The following is a 19,596-nucleotide window of genomic DNA, read 5'->3' on the forward strand; positions in this document are numbered from 1 at the left end:
AATCAGAGAAACTTTCCAAAAAAAAGAGGAAAGTATGTGTGTTTGTGTGTGTGTGTGTGTGTGTGTGTGGAGAGAGAGAGAGAGAGAGAGAGAGAGAGAGAGAGAGAGAGAGAGAGAGATCTGCGTGAGGGGAGGGGGGGGGGGAGAGGTTGCGTTATTTTATTTATTTATTTTCATTTTGCCATAAAGGTATCGAGTTTAAAGTAAGATTTTAACAAATATTTTATTCTCTTTCTTCTTGTTCTCCTTTTAAAAAAATTATCACTTATCAGTAGAACTTAACTCTCATTCAGTTTATCAGCCTTAACATCAAAACGATTGAGATATCATTTTTGCTTCAACTTCAATAAAAACCTAGTTTGGAATGTATTTTTATTTATAATTTCGTGCAATTGTACACTTTAATCATAAAATATAGGTCTACGTAAGCTAGAACTTGACCTAGATCTGGACTACGAACTCTATCAAATGTTCGACGAGGCGTGCGTGCTTACCTGACTAAAGTGGTCCACTTTTTCTTCAATTTTTTGTCTGCCTGTCCATTTGGAAATCTGTAAAACTTGCAGGAGTGACTCTCTGACTGGTGTAGACAATCTGGTACAAAATACTGGACCATATTTAAATAAAAATTGTTTTTTGAGCGATTTTCCAATTATTCCTTGCCTGGACCAAGCACGGATTTTTTTTGTTTAGAGCCAGCCGATTCGTTGCTAGGCGGACGTGACGTCAGACTGTGGAATCCTATTACACCGTCGTTTTTAATTGCCTGTGTCGAAAATGTATGACGAATAATCATGATTCGGAGGGCTGCCATGTAACGTATTGAAATCAAGATTATTTTGCTCTTAATTTATTGTTTGGCGTATTGTTTATAAACCGCCGAGATTTGAGCACTTTTTACAAGAATCTCTTTAGCAGACTAAAATCGGGTAAGGGTGCATGTAGATTAGGACAGATTAACTCAATCTTAAACGTTCATAGTCTGTTAGAGGGACTTTAGAGAGGGCTAATCACCAGACTGGCAGTCTTAAATCAAAAACAAATATCCGACTGCAGTCATTGTCATTCATCATTCATAAGATCACAAACAGTTTTGTTTGTTGGTTTCGATTATTTTGGCGGGACGATCTGGTGAGTAGTTTATGCTTCATACCATAATAGGAGTGTGTAATTACTGACAACAACAGAAGAAGATTGATGAGATAACTTGAACACGAGGTCAAAAGAAAAGTAAAGCATTAGGGATTGTTGTTGTTTTTTTTTTTCAAATCAATTTGCTAAATATTTTGTACTCACCTGATTCAGAAAGATTATACTTTTGTTAAATATTAACCGCTTTCCTTTGACAATAAATCCTCTGAATTGGTCTCTGAAAATGTGCCAAACAAATCAGATTTATTTAGTTCCACTGCCTTCGAAAGATATAAGGGATACTGTTTTTCTCACCATTACAAACACTCTGAAATTCGTTTCCTTTCATATCGTACTCGCCTCCGATGTTCAGAATTTAGTTAATTAAATTGACGTAGTATTACATCTTCTATTAAAAGACATAAAAATGAGATCAGTTTATTAGATATTGCCTTCAAAAACACCAAAGCTCTTTAAGCAAATAGGGGATATTTTGTTGGAATCGATTTATGTTTTTCAAAACTGTAATTGAATTCTAACAACTCTCATCCTTATTGAAACGAACGATGCAATTCGAGTCAAGGATCACCATAAAAGGTCCTTTTTGTATCTAAAATCTCCTTTGGATTTAATTTGAAATCCGATTACCGGATCGGTCAAAATATATTTATATAGGAGGAGAGGGAGAGACAGAAACTAGACGTTTTCACCACAAATTTGTCCACATAACCAAAAGAGGGTTTCCGCCTCACTGTTAGTGTTTTGACAACTCTCCCTCTCGCCTCTCTTAAATGATTCCGGTACTGCTGCTGGCATCGCTACAGTTTCAAATTATTCAGTGACTTCGTCCCATAACAGATACTCCAATTTGCCTATAACAAAATCGAAAAATTATTGCTACAACGATTATTGCGTTTGTATTTAAGCAGGTTGAAGCTTATGTATGACCTCTTTAATTCTATACGAGCACCATTTATTTACCGCAAACAGCAGCATTATTGTTTTGCTGATCAGTATGTTATATATATATATATATATATATATATATATATATATATATATATATATATATATATATATATATATATATATTATATGGCATTTTTTTATTTGGTTACAGCAGTAGATAATCTCTCATGCATACACATCGAAACAAAAACAGTGTATCTGAGTATACGTGTTTACTCAAAAATTATGTTGATCTACTTTAAAATGAGAAGCAACAGAAAATTAAAATTGGACCATTACGAAAACAATAATAACGGAAGAGGTGTTAAGATAAAGTTAGAACAGGCAAACTGGGATGAAAAGATAGAAATGTATATATATATATATATATATATATATATATATATATATATTATAAATAATATATAATATTAGACAGATAGAGAGATAATATAGACAGACATATATATATATATATATATATATATATATAATAATAATAATAGATAGATAGATAGATAGATAGATAGATAGATAGATAGATCTCTGATCCCATCGCTTATAAGTCTTGTGGCTATCATTCTCGCATTAATTTTTCCTGACACTAATATTCGCCGAGTTACAAACGTTGCACATGCCGATGAGTCCAATAAAAACAAAAATAAAAAGGAGACATCTTCATGTGGCAGCTATCTTTACCAAAAAAAATCACGACTAGAAAACAATTTACTGTAGGTCTAAGTGGCATAACTCATCGATTGGTGTGTGATTAGCAATAGAAATAAATATCCCTTATTTAGACCGCTTGTCGTAAAGTGCATCAGCGGCCAAATCAAAAATAGACACATCAAACATTGTCTGCACCACAATCCAAATTTGTATCAATTCAAAGCCAGACTAGCAGCCGCTGATATAGTTCAGCGACATGGATTGAATAATATCGTGCAGTTTGATCTAGTAATGTGTATTTTTCGTTGAATATATATATGTTATATATATATATATATATATATATATATATATATATAATATATATATATATATATATATAATATATATAAACATTATTAATCTTGTGACAAGAAACAGATATGTAGGAGAATAATAATTATACTTGAAATGTTTTTAAATAGCTCCATTTATCAAAAAGTTGAGTACTATTATTTCATGGTTTTTGCTTTTATTATTTATATATATATATATATCCTTAAATCTAAAATTGATAGGAATAGTATTATTGGATTTAATATAAATTTATTATTATTATATCCAAAATTTAAACATTGTTGGATCTAATATTGATACTCGTAAAAGGGGAGTCGTTAAAATGGCTCTTTACTTACATTCTCTCACCGCACTAAGGTGTAAATGTGTAGGTACCAGTTTGGTAAGGAAAACAGAATAATAGCGCCTATCCCCATGCCTCGTAGCAAATACACAAAACGCTTTGAACACATTTAACGGAAGAAGAAAAAGTAGTAGTAGTAGTAGTAGTAGTAGTAGTAGTAGTAGTAGTAGTAGTAGTAGTAGTAGCAGTAGTAGTAGTAGTAGTAGTAATAGTAGTAGTAGTAGTAGTAGTAGTAGTAGTAGTAGTAGTAGTAGTAGTAATAGTAGTTGTAGTTGTTGTTGTTGTTGTTGTTGTTGTTGTTATTGTAAAAGAGGAGGAGGAAGAAGAAGAAGAAGAAGAAGAAGAAGAAGAAGAAGAAGAAGAAGAAGAAGAAGAAGAAGAAGAAGAAGAAGAAGAAGAAGAAGAAGAAGAAGAAGAAGAAGAAGAAGAAGAAGAAGAAGTAGAAGAAGGAGAAGAGGAAGAAGAAAAATAAGAAGAGGAAGTGCTAACATTCAAGAATAAAGTACACTGCAATTCATCAAGACTTTCATCTTGTTGAGAACGATATGCTTGATCTACATAGAATTTGCTGAAAGCACTTTGAAATATCATTAGCATCTTATCCTAAGAATGAGAAGCATTTGCTACCGCTTGTTGAAGCCACAGGAGACGAGTGAAGTTCCATTTCCATCTAGCTCTAAATGACTTTTCTCAAAAGAAATCCTTTTTTATGTAGTAATATTTATAGCGATATAAGGTCTGTCTACAGTGATAATACAGTGTAACACCATCAAAGGTAATGGAAAGTGGGTGCTAGTTCAGGATTGCCAGATGATTTTTGAATAAAATTTCGAATAAATCGGAGAAAAACACCAAATGGTCTGAAAAAGAATGCAAGCGTTTTAGGCATCACTTTTTTTTCTTTATTGTTTTTCTTTTTCTTTCCTTTTTTTTCTCTCCATTTCTTTGTTTCTATGATGATCTAGACGTCTAGAAATAAATCTTATTTTCGTCTTACGCTACAATGAAAAAATCGCCTTTTATGCTGTTTTCGGCGTGAAAATTAGTTGTTTTTTTTTGTTTTCAAATTGTCTATATTTGTCTATCAAATAGCTAAAATTAAGTACTTTTCCATAAAATACAAAAAAAAAAAAAAAAAAAAAATACAAAGAAGAATAAATAATTAAATATAATAATAATGATAAATAATTTTTTAAAAAGTTTTAGAAATCCCAAAATGCCCGATTTTCTATGCAATCGCAAACGGCTTCAAAAACCGCCAGGATTTCGCAATTTGGCATTTAAAATGCCAGAGTGGCTGTCCTGAGCCAGATTATGGGAATCTCAGATCCCCTCAAGTGTAGACAATTAGATCAGACGAGTTCTCGAATTATTGGGACCGAGTATGGTAAAGGGTTATAATGGCAATGATGATGCTGTAATAGTGTTTTGGCTGTTTGGGATAATGTCGACAACCTCATCTTCTGTTATCTTCGTCTTCGAAATCGTTGAATTATGGCGATTATGCCATCACCGTCTCCAACATCACCATTATCATCATCATATTCATCATCCTCATCATCATCATCATCATCATCATCATCATCATCATCATCATCATCATCATTATCATTATTATTATTATCATTATTATTATTATTATCATCATTATCATTACAACAACAGCAACGACTACCACCACTACTACTACTACTACTACTACTACTACTACTACTATTACTGCTACTACTACTACTACTACTACTACTACTACTACTACTAATGCTACTACTACTACTGCTGCTGCTGCTGCTGTTGCTGCTTTTATTATTGTCATTCTACTCAATAAATCACATAAACAATCCCAATTCTCATATTTTTACTATAAATTCAATATCACCCCTTCATAATACCGCTGTGAATCGACGAGTTACAAATTATAAGCTATAAATAATATACCATAGATCAGACAGAAGTCCAACACTTAAGAAAATGGACAAAGAAAAAGCATAATGAAATCGTTTAGCTAAAATATATCATTTGACATTATGATATTTGAATGAGATGCCATTATGTTATTGGTTTGACACACCCTGCAGCTCCCAAACATCAGAATTGCAACGGCGGACGCTTGTCCACATTTATTTTTTTGCCTATAGCCTCTCCAAATATGTAAGGTGTAGATAGGCGTTAACTCTTTTGACAATGCGGTGTTTGGAAGTTCCCAATGCATCCCTTATAATATGGAAACCTCAAAGAGGAGAGACCAATAATTAATTGCCTGCGGAGCATGATGGCGGAAGCAAAAGAGAGGTGGATATACATGAAAGCAAGTGGAGAAGATAGACCAAGGAAGAGTCAAATGGCAACAAACCATGCCTCCATTGGAGTTTAGTGAATCAGTCAATGATTTAAATGCTTAAAATTCAAAACGCAACCAAAATTGCTTGTTTTATTTCAGAGAAAGGATATATTTTCCTTAAGAGGAAAATATATAAGTCCATGTTTTAGATCAATTTTATATTCACTTTTCGACATTGGTTCCCTCCCACATAATACTAGATTTAGGCGGTGGGTCACTTTAATGCTTTTTTTTCTTCTGAAGCCCATTATATAAGACACAATGAAGCATTACATATGATGCAAATGGTTTTTACTTCATCATGACATCAATCTTTTCCCCCAACGCAATGTTGATATAATACAATCAACTTGGGAATACACGATAATGCCACAGGAACACAATGCTTGACAATAGGGTTTGTCAATGTCAATAATCTTGCTACATGGGTCATAATCGCCCATAGCTGTCTTTCTGCTTTGCCCTTTCCTCCTGAAATAATTGAAAAAAGCTGTAATGTAATAGATTTCAGCCTAAAATATATGATAACCCCCTCTTTTTAGATAAGTCTGATGTTTTATATAAATACATTATTCGGATGCGATTGATATTCTGAAAATATGACAGCAAAACATTGAGAGAAAACATTGATGAAAGATCAAAAATTTGAAAAGGTTTGTATGAACAATGCCAGACAAAGCAGAAAAAAATGATTTAGGAAATTATCATAAACAATAACTTACCTGGGGGAAAGCAACATTGAGAGAAAACATTGATGAAAGATTAAAAATTTGAAAAGGTTTGTATGAACAATGCCAGACAAAGCAGAAAAAAATGATTTAGGAAATTATCATAAACAATAACTTACCTGGGGATCGAACTTCATGTCTCCTCTTAATCTGGCAGGCGTGCTGCAATATTATAATTTTAAAAACTTGCAAAATAGAGCGCTCTGAGTGTTGTTCTGTATGCGCCATGACCTACTTTATGTGTCTTATACTAACCACAAGGCAGATTTGGAGTACAAAGTAAAATCAAGTGAGCAAGTGTAATTCATGTCAGAATTTAGAGCCGTGCTAGAATAAGGGAGCATCATATGGGACCCGCATACCAAGAAAGCCATCAACAGCGTATAAGGGACACAGCACAGAGCACACGCGCTTTGTCTGCAACGACCACAATTACATCAGCAGCGTTACATACATCTATTTATCAATCTATCTATCCATCCATCCACCCATCTATCTATCTGTCTGTCAATCTACCTATCTATCTATCTATCTATCTATCTATCTATCTATCTATCTATCTATCTATCTATCTATCTATCTATCTATCTATCTATCTATCTATCTATCTATCCATCTATCTGTCGATTTACAACATTTCTTTATTTTTCGATCGATCTAATTACTAGTATCTCCTCACTTCTATTTCTCCTTCAATTTGAAATTACCTGTGTTATTTTTTTCAATTACCCTTCAATACGGATGTTTTGTATTTATTTAATTTCTAATTGTGTTTTAATATTTATTTTACTTACTTGTTTGTATTCATGTTCTTTCATCTATTCTACTTTCCAATTTCACCTCGGGGAAAGCAACATTGAGGAAAGAAAGTCTTCCTTTTGCCTCAAAAGGATGTTTTTAAAAGCAATTTTGACATTTTCTCAGTGAAATGCTATTATCCTCATCGGTGGATCATACTGTCTGGAAATGAGATTAAAATAAACAAAATCTTTCCCCCCAAGCGAGGAAAGCACATAAACGCTGAGTCTAGAATCCGAGCTAATATTCAATGCAGGAGATGATGATTAAAGAAATCTTACTATCTATATCATTGTAATTCTGACTCGTAAAGTTTACACAATAGACGATATGAACTTGGGGAAACAAATGTTATCTATAAGTTATTGAGACATAATTGATTATTAAAATATTTGATGATGTATGAAAAATAGGCTTTGTGACATGTATAGAATTTTAAACTGAGCCTATAAAGTTTGAGTTATAAGAAATGTCTTTATTGAGGAGAGAAAGGATTGTTTCTTCAAATAATAAAAAAACAAAAACAACAAAAAAACAAACCAAACAAACAAACAAACTGAAGTTTCCTTATCGTCATCATTTTATATCTCAATTCAGTCAGTTGTGCTCAAGTAATTCATTCCGCGACATAATACCAAAGTGTCGCGATTGGTCTCATATTATCTTTCTAATAAGGTGAGATGCGCTTTATCGTGTCATATATGTTGATGTTGAAAATTAAATGAAAACTTAAATAATCTTACTTTGAAATCGTATGATCTTATATACTTACTAAAGCCATTCATTGAGCTACCAACGACATTTTCTATATCTAATTCTCTTTTTGGCCTTTAGCTCTCTCTCTAAGTGGTTCCATGTCTCTTGATTTCCTCCAGAGTTAAATACACCAAGCTTTCTCTTGGGTATCCTCTTCATCTCTTTTTTTAATCTTGTATTCTTTGCAACAAATCTAAAATCATACTTCATTACTTACTTGGGCTTTTCACTCCGGCTGGAGCACGTGCCACCGACAAATCCCCTCCATCTTGTCCGGCTTTGTCACATCTTCTCGTCTTTTCTACATTTTAACCCTTCAGATTCTAGATCCTCCATCAATGCCCTCCTCCAACTGTTCCTTGGCCGCCATCTTTTCTTCCTTCCCTGTCGGTACCATGTCTAGTTATATTTGTTGCACCCCTTCTCAGAGTGCAAACTTTGCAGCAAATCTGAAATCATATTTTTAGCTATAGATCTAGTCTTGAATTCATACGAAAAGGGAGTCGACATCATTAGATGAAACGGGAATTTTTGCAGTTAGTGAAATCAATCGTCTTCCTCTAAATGTATTTCACATCGTTTTCTTTGATCAACTTTCTTTTATACTCGTGGCACATTCAAACATACCAAACTGTCATAGGAAATGAATGGATAAAATTAGGCTTCGCCGTCTTGAAGACGCTTGCAGTAGATTTTTGCATCGATGAGCAGTTGGCATGTCTGTTGTATCTATTTGGCTACTTTTTTCCCAATCACTTCCGTCCAGTGTCATATGCTTCAGTTCTATTAAATCTTGTTTCGTTTTAATTAAAAGAGAATGGAATTTTGGTATCAAGTTGTAATGATTCAAATTCTGTTGGTGCCGATTGAGGGAAGTTATTGTATGTATGTGTGCACATCTGAATGGCAGATAATGTTGTTGGTATCGTGGTAAAACATATTGACATTGTTAATTTTTGTTTTCTTTTTTTCTTGCAGTCTATTAAATTATATCATGAGCTGAACAGGAACAAAACAGGTCCATGTCATATTCGCTGATATTGTTCACGGTCTAAAAAAGGCGATAAAAATCCAGCCAATGTTTCCCCGGGGGTAAAAGGGATAACGTTATAATATGATAATATTTTCTATACTGTGATGTAAAACACAAAGCTAATAAGCTGTAGGCACACTGACAAAATACCTTTTCTCAATATATCCGCACATTTTTTACTTCATATTTCAATAAATTAATATATATGACTCCCAAATTGTCAAAAATATATGCTTCTGAGACTTCATAAAATATAGACTAGTCTCATTTTCTTAAGAGATTTTTTGGACAATTTTGAGTCATTTTATCTCTTTGGTATTGGAAATGAAGTATTTCTGACCAAAGTAAAAAACAGTTTTTTGTCAGAGTGTGGTTGTGTTTTTGTCAACTGGGATTTGCCTAGCAAGCCTAGTTGGATAGATTTGAAGCAGGAAGGGGCAGATTGGTGGATATCATTGGATAATTCAATCAACACACGACGTTAATATCCACTGCCACGACTGACAGAGAAGATGATGTCGCCGAGGGCCATTCACGCATTAATTGGAAGTGGATACAGGAGAATCCAATGCATATTATCATGGCTTTGGCTATACCGGAAATTGACAAATCGCCATATTGAATTAAGAGGATTAGTTTATATTATGAAAAGAATGTACATCTAAAATTAAAGCAATTGTAAGGAATCATTTAAGACATTTTAATATACACGTGTTGTTATCATACGAGCTAAGAAGTCTGCCTAAGTTATCATATTTAAAATCTGAAATGGTTTGTATAAAACAATGCCAATCAAAGCAGGAAGAAAAATACAAGACAAAAAATCCCCCCAGCCCCTACACCAAATCGACCTGGTTAGACTGATCTGTCGATCTGTGGTCCAGTGGAATGACACCCGGCTTGCGTACATGTATATCGAAGGCTCGAATCCCGTTGTGGAGAGGCATCTTTTTCCATATTTTTTTCACCAACTTGTAAAATGAGTAATAGGATTCAATAGTCTGATGTCACATCAGCCCAGCAACGAGAAGCTTGGTTCTAAACAAAGAAAATCTGTACTTTTTATTCTTCATGCTGGCTAGAACTATTTCACATGTAATATGATCAGAATGTATAACAGTCAAATCATGATTTGATTTATGTTTTTCTCGTCTGGATACACTTTTATGCTCGTCAGAGAAGTATTTTATAAGGGCGATAGTTTAGAACCAGTTACTAAGTTACTATGCGTCATTACGAGGGAAGTGACGTCACGTCTGTTGAAGCCTATTGGGCCTGGCGAAAAGAAATAACATTCACGACTCTCATGTTGAGTATTGTTGCTGGCCTGCAACCCTATTTAAGGGTTTAATCACATTCAATTTACATTAAGCTAATTTCGAATAATATATCCGGGTAAACAATATGCTTTTTAGGCGTGTGTAATTTCACAAGATCACATCTCCACAAAATGGCTTGGATCACAATAAATGTATATTACTCTATCTCACATATCCTATAATGCTGGGATGAACCTAATGCTTAAAATATAAAAAAATTGAGCTTAAAAAATCAAAATAAAACTTAAATCTTATGACTAAGCTTAAGATTCTATGTGGCTATGTGGTCTAGTGGTATGACACTCGCTTTTGGATCGGAAGGTCCTGGGTTCGAGCCTCGCTCGGCGCATAGTTGAGTCCTTGGAGAAGGTTCTTTACTCACATTCTCCCTCCGTACCCGGGTGTAAAATGAGTACCTGGCCGTTAACAGCGTTGTCTCTGTCCGAAATAATTGTAACATCGCCAAACAGGTGTCATGTCCCGTCCTAAGTGTTAAATGTTGCTGTCGGCCAGGGACCCCTTGTAAAGCGCTTTGAGCACATTTAGTGGATATTGCGCTATATAAAAGCTCAATCAATTTTAATATGTCCACTTAGATTCCGACAGAATACCAGAGTAACGGGGTGGGCCACATATCATAAATCTATGATCTACGGGTCGTGAAAACAAAATATCTCTTTGAGAATTTATATAGCGCAATATCCACGAATTGTGCCCAAAGTGCTTTACAAGGGGTCCTCAGCACTCAAGATGTAGGACAAGACATTGTGCCACTAAGGCGATATTACAATTTATTTTTTCGACGTAGGCAACACCGTTTAACGACCAGATACTCATTTAACACCTGAGTACGATGAGAGAATGTGAGCTCAAAGCGGGACTCAAACCCTGGACCTACCTGTCTTAAAAGCGAGTGTCCATGTCATACCACAAGGCCACATAGACGCAGGAAAAGTATTCGAGTACAGTTTAGATTCGGGATAAAATGGGATAAAAAGAAATAAGGGCAGCTAGGATAAAAAGGTTAAGTACTTAGTGTCACTAATCAAATTTCACCGTGGATTATGGAATAAACGTATATATTCAAGAGTGAGTTTATCAGATTTCCTGGGCACTCCAAAGTCAACACAGTCTTTTTGATCTAACCAGTCCTGCCTGGATTCAAATTTACAAATTTACCATAAAATAATTATGACCAGTGTAAAGTAACGCGTGTCGCATAACATTGGCTTTAATTGTGTTAATGTATTCCTCCGTTTAGTTTCCGTTAGTTAATTGTGGCCCATCGCTTCAGAATGGTGTTAGATCGGTATGTACCAGATGTAAAAAAAGCCACACAAAAAGGACAAATTAAATTATATAATATAGAGATAGATGAGATAGCGAGGGTGTTGACCGACGTATGTATTTTGCAGGTCTGAAAAACCAAGTTATTATGCGTTAATTGTTGTGATGGAATTACTCTCAAATCAATGTAACATATTGTCCATTACAACAATGTTAAACCAAGCCCATAATTGCGTTCGACTATCAAACCTTGAAGAATGTACACCTAGGTGTGCAGTGTACCAATGATGAATTCACCGGTCATGGGGTAGCCAACGTTCCCGCTCTAGAATTCCACCCACTACAAATCAATATTTATATTGTTTGTTGAAAGTGAATTGAGCATAAAACGTTCTCTAATTGCGTGTCCTAATCCCTTTCTAAATAAATAACAATATGAAATTGAATGTAAGCTTCAATTTAATATACGAAAACAAATAAAATGGACGTTTCGGGTTTCCCCTTTATCAACAAAGCAGGATGAAAGAAACGCTACAGACGAATGAGATAATGTGGTAGTGGCGTTGTTAAGATGAATAAACAAAAACATTTATGGGCAGGAAATAATATGCGACTAACTTCCATTTATACTTACATTCGATTTCACATTGTTATTTATATCTTCGAGCTTCAAGCAGCACCATTTACAGTCCCTCTCTAAAGCATTTATATTCTTTTGTGTTAAAATACGTTGACAGTCCACAGATTCAGGCAGCCGAGTCGCCTACTTACCTTAAAATCGTGTTAATTATGTTGTTTCATGTCCGTTTGAATATTGTCATTATTGGATTCGTTTCAACAAATTTTATAATGAGATATTGCATTAGACCTGTGATTACTTAATCCTATTATTTCATAGTCTTCCCTCATTCAAGCAAATGGGAATTGGTTCTAACAAGATTTACTGTTAATTACACGAAATGCCCCCAATATCCCGGCTCATAGAAATACAAATATGCAGGAAATTATGAGCAAATGCAATAATGGCTTTGGATTATTCTTTACACTTTCTGGGCACGAGTGAATCCGTGATACGATTTAGCAAGATAAACATCGGATATTATTTGATATACGGGAGGAATAATAGGAGAGACGTGCTTAATGTTTGTTGTTTCATCCAACCAGAGATGACAAACTAAAACAATAAAAATGAAAACAACTGATTGGACAATGCTGTTATGTACTGACGAAACATATCATTTTCATTTTGGCTTGAAAGTGTATAACATAACACAGTCTAACACATAATAAAAAGCGTTGCTTCGGCCAAAGGCCTTTAAATACCTTGAGAAAATAAATAGAGAGGTTCAGGTCAAAAATGCTTAGATATGATCATAACTATGATCCTCATTTACATTATAATCAATCAAAAATATATGAATTAAAAACGTATTCATCAAATTCATCTGAATGAGAAAAATGTTGGCTGTATCGTAACGAATGCGAGGATTTTCCTATGGTTGGTAAGAAGGGTTGATATTTTTAAGAGTTAACAAAACCCACACTATTGAAATAAGTCAAATATTTTACTCCAAGTGCATGAGTTAATAATTCTCGGTGTGTTTTAGAACAAGAGTTACCAGAAGATCTTACTTGGGACGTAAAACTGACAAAGATGATCTTGAAATGTGAAATAGCTGGCAGGAAGACAGGCACATGTGTTTGCAATGATAAAATGAAGGAAACTTTTTACGGTTTGGACACTTGGCCAGTTTGTGCAAGATAGTTATGTAAAGAACGATTAAAGGTCAAGAAAATGTGATAGTACAACATCAAGGAATATGAGGATTTGACGTTATATCTTCGAGTTGATATTCATACAAGGCCAATGACCGAGATGAGACACATCGGATTGTGAAGGCTGCATCCGGCATGCCCACCCCCGTCCCCACCGCCACCAATCCGACGATTGTCCGGCTATTAGAATGAGTAAGAAAGTATCATTAATACTGTTTTGAAGTAATCGGTCACATTATTAAACTGAATCTCAACTTGTCAATGTTTGTGTTTTGTGATTTAGGGAGGGTTCACAACGGAAACGGGTATCATTGTGAAGATTATAGGCATTAACTCGTCCCGACTCTAACGGAAAACGTTTGTGGTGTAATGATGGCACGTCTGACCGGTAATCAGGAGGTCTGCGGTTCGATCCACAGTCGAGGCCGACTGATTTTTTTGGGAAGCTTTTTTTTCTCACATTTTTTCTCTCTGCTTGGTGTAGCACTGTCTAATACAATATTTTAGATATTTATTATAATATATAAACTTTTTTAAAGTCGATTATTTTGAGAATTTTTGGCAGGTTACTTGTATGTCTCAAATCTTAAATAATGACATATTTTTTTAAGTAAACGTTTTTGTTCAAGATGATAAAAGGTGTTTTGTCAGTGTACAATAGAATATCCAGATATAGAAAATCCTCTCAGATAATCCAATATTTGATCATACAACAGTTCGATTTTCATCGATAATGTCATCTGGCTACAGCGAATTATGTTAGGTTTGTTTACTCATCTAAAATCGGGGAAATGAGCCGATGCTTAAAGCATGGAATTTAGATTGGACTAGTGGCATTCAAAATATCAAACAAACCACGTTTTTAGCCATAATATATCGTTTGCATAAGACACAAGGGCAAATATGCACCCTTTAAGTCCCTTTAAGCTCATTATGTAGTATGTTTAAAATAGGTAAACTTTAGTCAACATGTCAAATAAAATTTATAAACAAATATTAACATTAAAATAGTGCATTTCTACACTTGCATCCCGATCAATGCGCTTTTCAATGCTTTATTCACTCAATCGTATATTATACATGCGGTTATGTGGTCTTATGGTATGACACTCGCCTTCGGATGGGAAGGTCCTAGGTGCGAGTCTTGCTCTGAGCGGCGCAAGGTTGAGAACTCACATTCTCTCACCGTGCTAAGGTGAAAAATGAGTACCTGGCTGTTGACAGCGCTATCTCTGTCGAAAAAAAAAAAATGTAATATCGCCTAACAGCGTAATGTCTCGTCCTACATGTTAAGTGTTGATGTTAGGTAAGGACCCCTTGTAAAGCGCTTTGGGCACGTTTAGTGGATACTGCACTATATAAATATACAAAATGCACAAACACATGTTCAATATTATATAAAAAAAACTGACATTGTTGAATAGTAATACCAAAATCTAGAGGTGCCTCTCTTTCTCTTACTCTCTCCTTCCCTTGCACGCACACACGCACACACACACACACACACACACACACACACACACAGGAGGGGTTGGTGCGGGGGGGGGGGGCAAAGATGGCAAGAAGATCAGATTTAAACCCGGATATGAAATGAAATATGATAGAGAGAACGATAATTCAATGATTGTGAGAGACATATATAACTGATTTGATTTGCAAAGTGGATCCTTTTCCATTTTATACTGAGCTTAAAAAAAAAAAATAACTTCGTTGTATATTATTATATTTGTATTGAAATGAATTATTTTTGTAATTGGTTGTATTTTTGTAATAGAATTGTAATGGGGAAAATATTTCTATAGAAAGAAAACATAATCCAAAATCAGTTTACTCCAGCTTTGTAGTAAACAAGACACATTGTCAGTGAAATATTTGATTATTTAAAGTTAGCTAGTTGAGTAAATTATGATGTTGAGGATCAAAGATTACCCGAAGTTATTGAAAGATAATCTCTGTTTTCTTTCAGTATAATGTTCGCCATCTTTGAAATGAAGACGTTTGTTATAAATATCAGCCGTGAAATTAGTAGTTGTGTTTATGAGTGTAATGATGATGGTAATGATGACGACAAGGATGATGATGATGATGATGATGATGATGATGATGATGATGATGATGATGATGATGATGATGATGATGATGGTGGTGGTGGTGATGGTGGTAGTGATGGTAATGCTGATGATGAGAATAAAAATAATGATCATAGTACGTAAAATAATAATAATGATAAGAATAATAATAATAATAATATTAATAATAATAATAATAATAATAATAATAATAATAATAATATAATAATAATAATAATAATAATAATAATAGTAATAATAATAATAAAAATAATAATAATAATAATAATAATAATAATAATAATAATAATAATAATAATAATAATAATAATAATAATAATAATAATAATAATAATAATAATAATAATAATAATAATAATAATAATATACTATAACTACTACTACTACTACTACTACTACTACTACTACTACTACTACTACTACTACTACTACTAATAATAATAATAATAATAATAATAATAATAATAATAATAATAATAGGAAGAAGAAGAAGAAGAAGAAGAAGAAGAAGAAGAAGAAGAAGAAGAAGAAGAAGAAGAAGAAGAAGAAGAAGAAGAAGAAGAAGAAGAAGAAGAAGAAGAAGAAGGAAGAAGAAGAAGAATATAATAACAACAACCTCAACAAAATCAACAACAACAACAACAACAACCTCAACAATAACAACAACAACAACACAAAGGTAAAATACACTTTGAAGAGCAATAATCAGAAATGACACCAGGATCAAATTCACACGGCATTAAAATTTAAAATGGGTGAAAAACAACATGATTAAAATATCCAGGAAAAAAAGTTTTTTAAAACAAAATAATATTCAAATCACAATTTTAAATGAAGATCAAAAGACTATTTCCTCAGCGATGATTGCAATTCTATAATTATACAATATGTCTTAAAGTCCTCATGTTCAAGAGACTGCAATAACTTGGGGGGGGGGGGGGTTCTGATTTAAACGGATTATCTTATCCACCAGCTCAATCTCCTATCATATCAGGAAGAGGAGAGTGTTACGAAGATAAAGACCTGAAAAATAAAGCATATACGAAACAGTGTCAGACAAAACAGAAATATGAATACAAGAATAAAAAAACATATCTAAAGATCAGCATGATTCCTTCTCCTCAGACGACATTTTATGTTTCTTATTTGTAGATCATCGCTTCAAAACGGTATTGGGCCAGATGAAGTAGACCAAAAAAAAAAAGGAAAAAGAAAGAAGAAAGAAAAGAAAAGATTTTTAAATAAAAATACCCGGATAAAATAGAATGTTAGATTTTCTCTCTGTAAGAAATTATATTATTTATTCTCCGAAATGAAATATCAAATCAACCCATGTGTCGCGTTATGTATTGGCAAACTGCCTAAAATTGAACTTGGAATCTTGAATCTAATTTTTGGTCATTCCTAACACTGCTGTACAGTGACAAATCGCCTTTATTGTGTATTGACCAGGAAACGTTTAATTACGTTATCAATACATTTAAAACATAACTAACTTGTCAACTAGTCTTAAACTTGGCTAAAGGTAAAATATTATAAAACGTATTGCAAGAGTGCTTGCACAAAATTCCGCTTAACAGACGACATGTGTGTTAAGAAAGCATGGAATGTATTTTAAAGTGGTAAATATTAGAAAACGCACCGTATCAACATTCAATTCAAATGACAAGTATGTCCTCCTGTATGGCTCTGAAACTTTAAAAACCACTAAATTCTAAATCCATCCTTCACCACCTCCAAACATGTGTCAATAGATGTCTTCGCAAAATCCTGAAGAAAAAATGGACAAAATTAAAAACGAAGAAGTGTGGATTCGCTGGCAGGAGATGGAAAGACTGCCAACAAAAGAAGAAGATGGAAAAGTATGATCTATACCCACTGTGTGATGAGGACTGAAGAGAGAAGAGTATCAACATGCTTATTTATGTAAATAATAATATCACAAGATTCTTGAACTTTTGCGTCAGTAATTTCTAAGAAGTTCCAATACGAAGGTCATTTTAATCGATCGATATTTGGAGAACGAGTGTTATGGCAAAAAAAAAAATTAATACGTGTTTTTTTTTCAGCAAGATTTATACCATTTTGTACACTTTTATACAAATAAAATGCTTCCAATTATCACAATACCAAAAGTAGGAAATCGTGCTCCATTTCCTCGTTCAACACATCATAATATAAGATGCAATCAAATTAACGACTTGTTAGATGTGATCTTTCTCACTTACTGGCTTTCTGCAAATGCTATTCTTCTTTTGGGAACTCATTAACCTCATATGGAGTGTCACTGGTCAGATATGACACTATGTCCCTGGTGCTATCTCTCGTGTTCAATGATTGTGTTTTGTGATGCAGCGAGTGTTCACAGCGGAAACGTATACCCTTGTGAAGAATGTAGGCATTAAATCGTCCCCAATGATCGTGTGACCTCTGTGGTGTTATGGTAGCACATCTGGCCGGTAATCATGAGGTCTGAGTTTCAATCCCCAGTCGAGACAGGCTGACTTTTTGGATGTTTTTCTTCTTCTTGTATTTTTCTCTCTGCTTTGTCTGGCACGGTTTTTACACACTATTCCAGATCATATCAAGAGACATAAATAATATGAAATTGAATGTAAGCTTCAATTTTATTATAAGAACAGATCAAATGAACGTTTCGGGATTCCCCTTTATCAACAAAACATGATGATGAATGAAACACTACAGATGAATGAGATGTGGTAGTGGCGTTGTTACGATGAAATTTCATCGTAACAGCGCCACTACCAAATCTCATTATCTACTGAATTGAAATATGTTCCTCTTAAAGTTAAGCGTAAATTTAGTAAACCCATTTGGATGACAAAAACAATTCAACACATGATAAATAAGAAACAAAAACTATTTAAAAGATATGTGAAACATCGATCACTATCTACTTACGAAAGCTATGTAACAATACGAAATAAAGCTAAAATTGCTATATCAGATGCAATTAAATTACATGAATCTAAATTGGCTCCAGAATGTAAAGCTAAACAAAATGCTTCTGGAAATATGTCAATTCTAAACTTAAAAGAAAAACTGGTGTCGGCGCCTTGCTAAAAGACGATGGTACAACCACCGTGTCTGATATGGAAAAGGCTGAAGTGTTAAATATATATTTCTCAGATGTTTTTGTATATGAGGATCACGCTAATATCCCATTCGTTGACAATAACATAAATCCATCAATTTTGTTTACATTTTCCAAGATTGCCTATACCAGGCAAATAAAAATATATATTCCAAGATATCAGACCAAAATAAGACAGAACTCATCTATTATACGTATAGTGAGTCTCTGTTATAACACAAAAATGCATGTTCTTTTAATCAGGTTAAAATCTTAGTTGATAGGGAGTTAAAGTCTCTGGGATTTAAATAGGACTAATATGATTTATTCTCTTTTACCAATTTTTGTTGTTGAGATTCTGTAATTATAAATTATTGTATAAGGCATTTAAAGGATAATTCCTATTAAGTCTTTAGTAAGATAAGATAAGATATGATAATAAGGAGGTAAAACCACATAGTAAGGACACATTAAATTGAAGACTTCGTTGGCCCAACGGGCTCGAACATTTTCACGCCTCAAGGGGGAATTCCACTGGCAGATATGAATGTTTTAACCCTCGTGTTTGACAACATGGCTTAAAATGGGATGCGCAGTATCACAAGAATTATATATCGTTCCATATGGAGAAAATTCTGGAATATTCTGTCATGTGTAATCTCAGGCTATTATTTTCCTAGTTTTATTTCTAGCAGGCATCATCTAGACTTGATTTAGACTGTAACAACCCATTTTTGATAAAAGACCTTGACATTTAGCTTTGTAAGAGTGACTACAGAATTGCCCGAAGCTAAAAAAGAATATTCAGATATATTTCTGCACATTGGAAAACTATTATATTTATTTTAGTTCAGTTTCATAACATTGTAATGCGGTTTTTGTTGCCAGACTTGATTACAATGGACCTTTGATCCCAAAGGTTCCGGGCTTTTTAGGATCTCTTTCAT

The 19,596-nt window shown here is 33.8% G+C and overlaps 1 protein-coding gene across 2 annotated transcripts in view; it reads right to left on the reverse strand.

Annotated features, from left to right (window-relative positions):
- The window catches only part of LOC144970877 (carbonic anhydrase-related protein 10-like), a 110,949-nt gene extending 109,169 nt beyond the window's left edge, over positions 1 to 1,780 (reverse strand). For both annotated transcript variants that reach the window (XM_078911003.1, XM_078911004.1), the window contains exon 1: positions 1,297 to 1,780. The gene's annotated coding sequence lies outside the window, so the exon portion shown is untranslated. The remainder of the gene's footprint in view (positions 1 to 1,296) is intronic.
- Between the last annotated feature and the right edge of the window lie 17,816 nt (positions 1,781 to 19,596).

The sequence above is a fragment of the Berghia stephanieae genome, chromosome 4, assembly GCF_034508935.2.
Source record: "Berghia stephanieae isolate SIO BIC M18660-M18661 chromosome 4, UCSD_Bste_1.3, whole genome shotgun sequence".
NCBI lineage: Eukaryota > Metazoa > Mollusca > Gastropoda > Nudibranchia > Aeolidiidae > Berghia > Berghia stephanieae.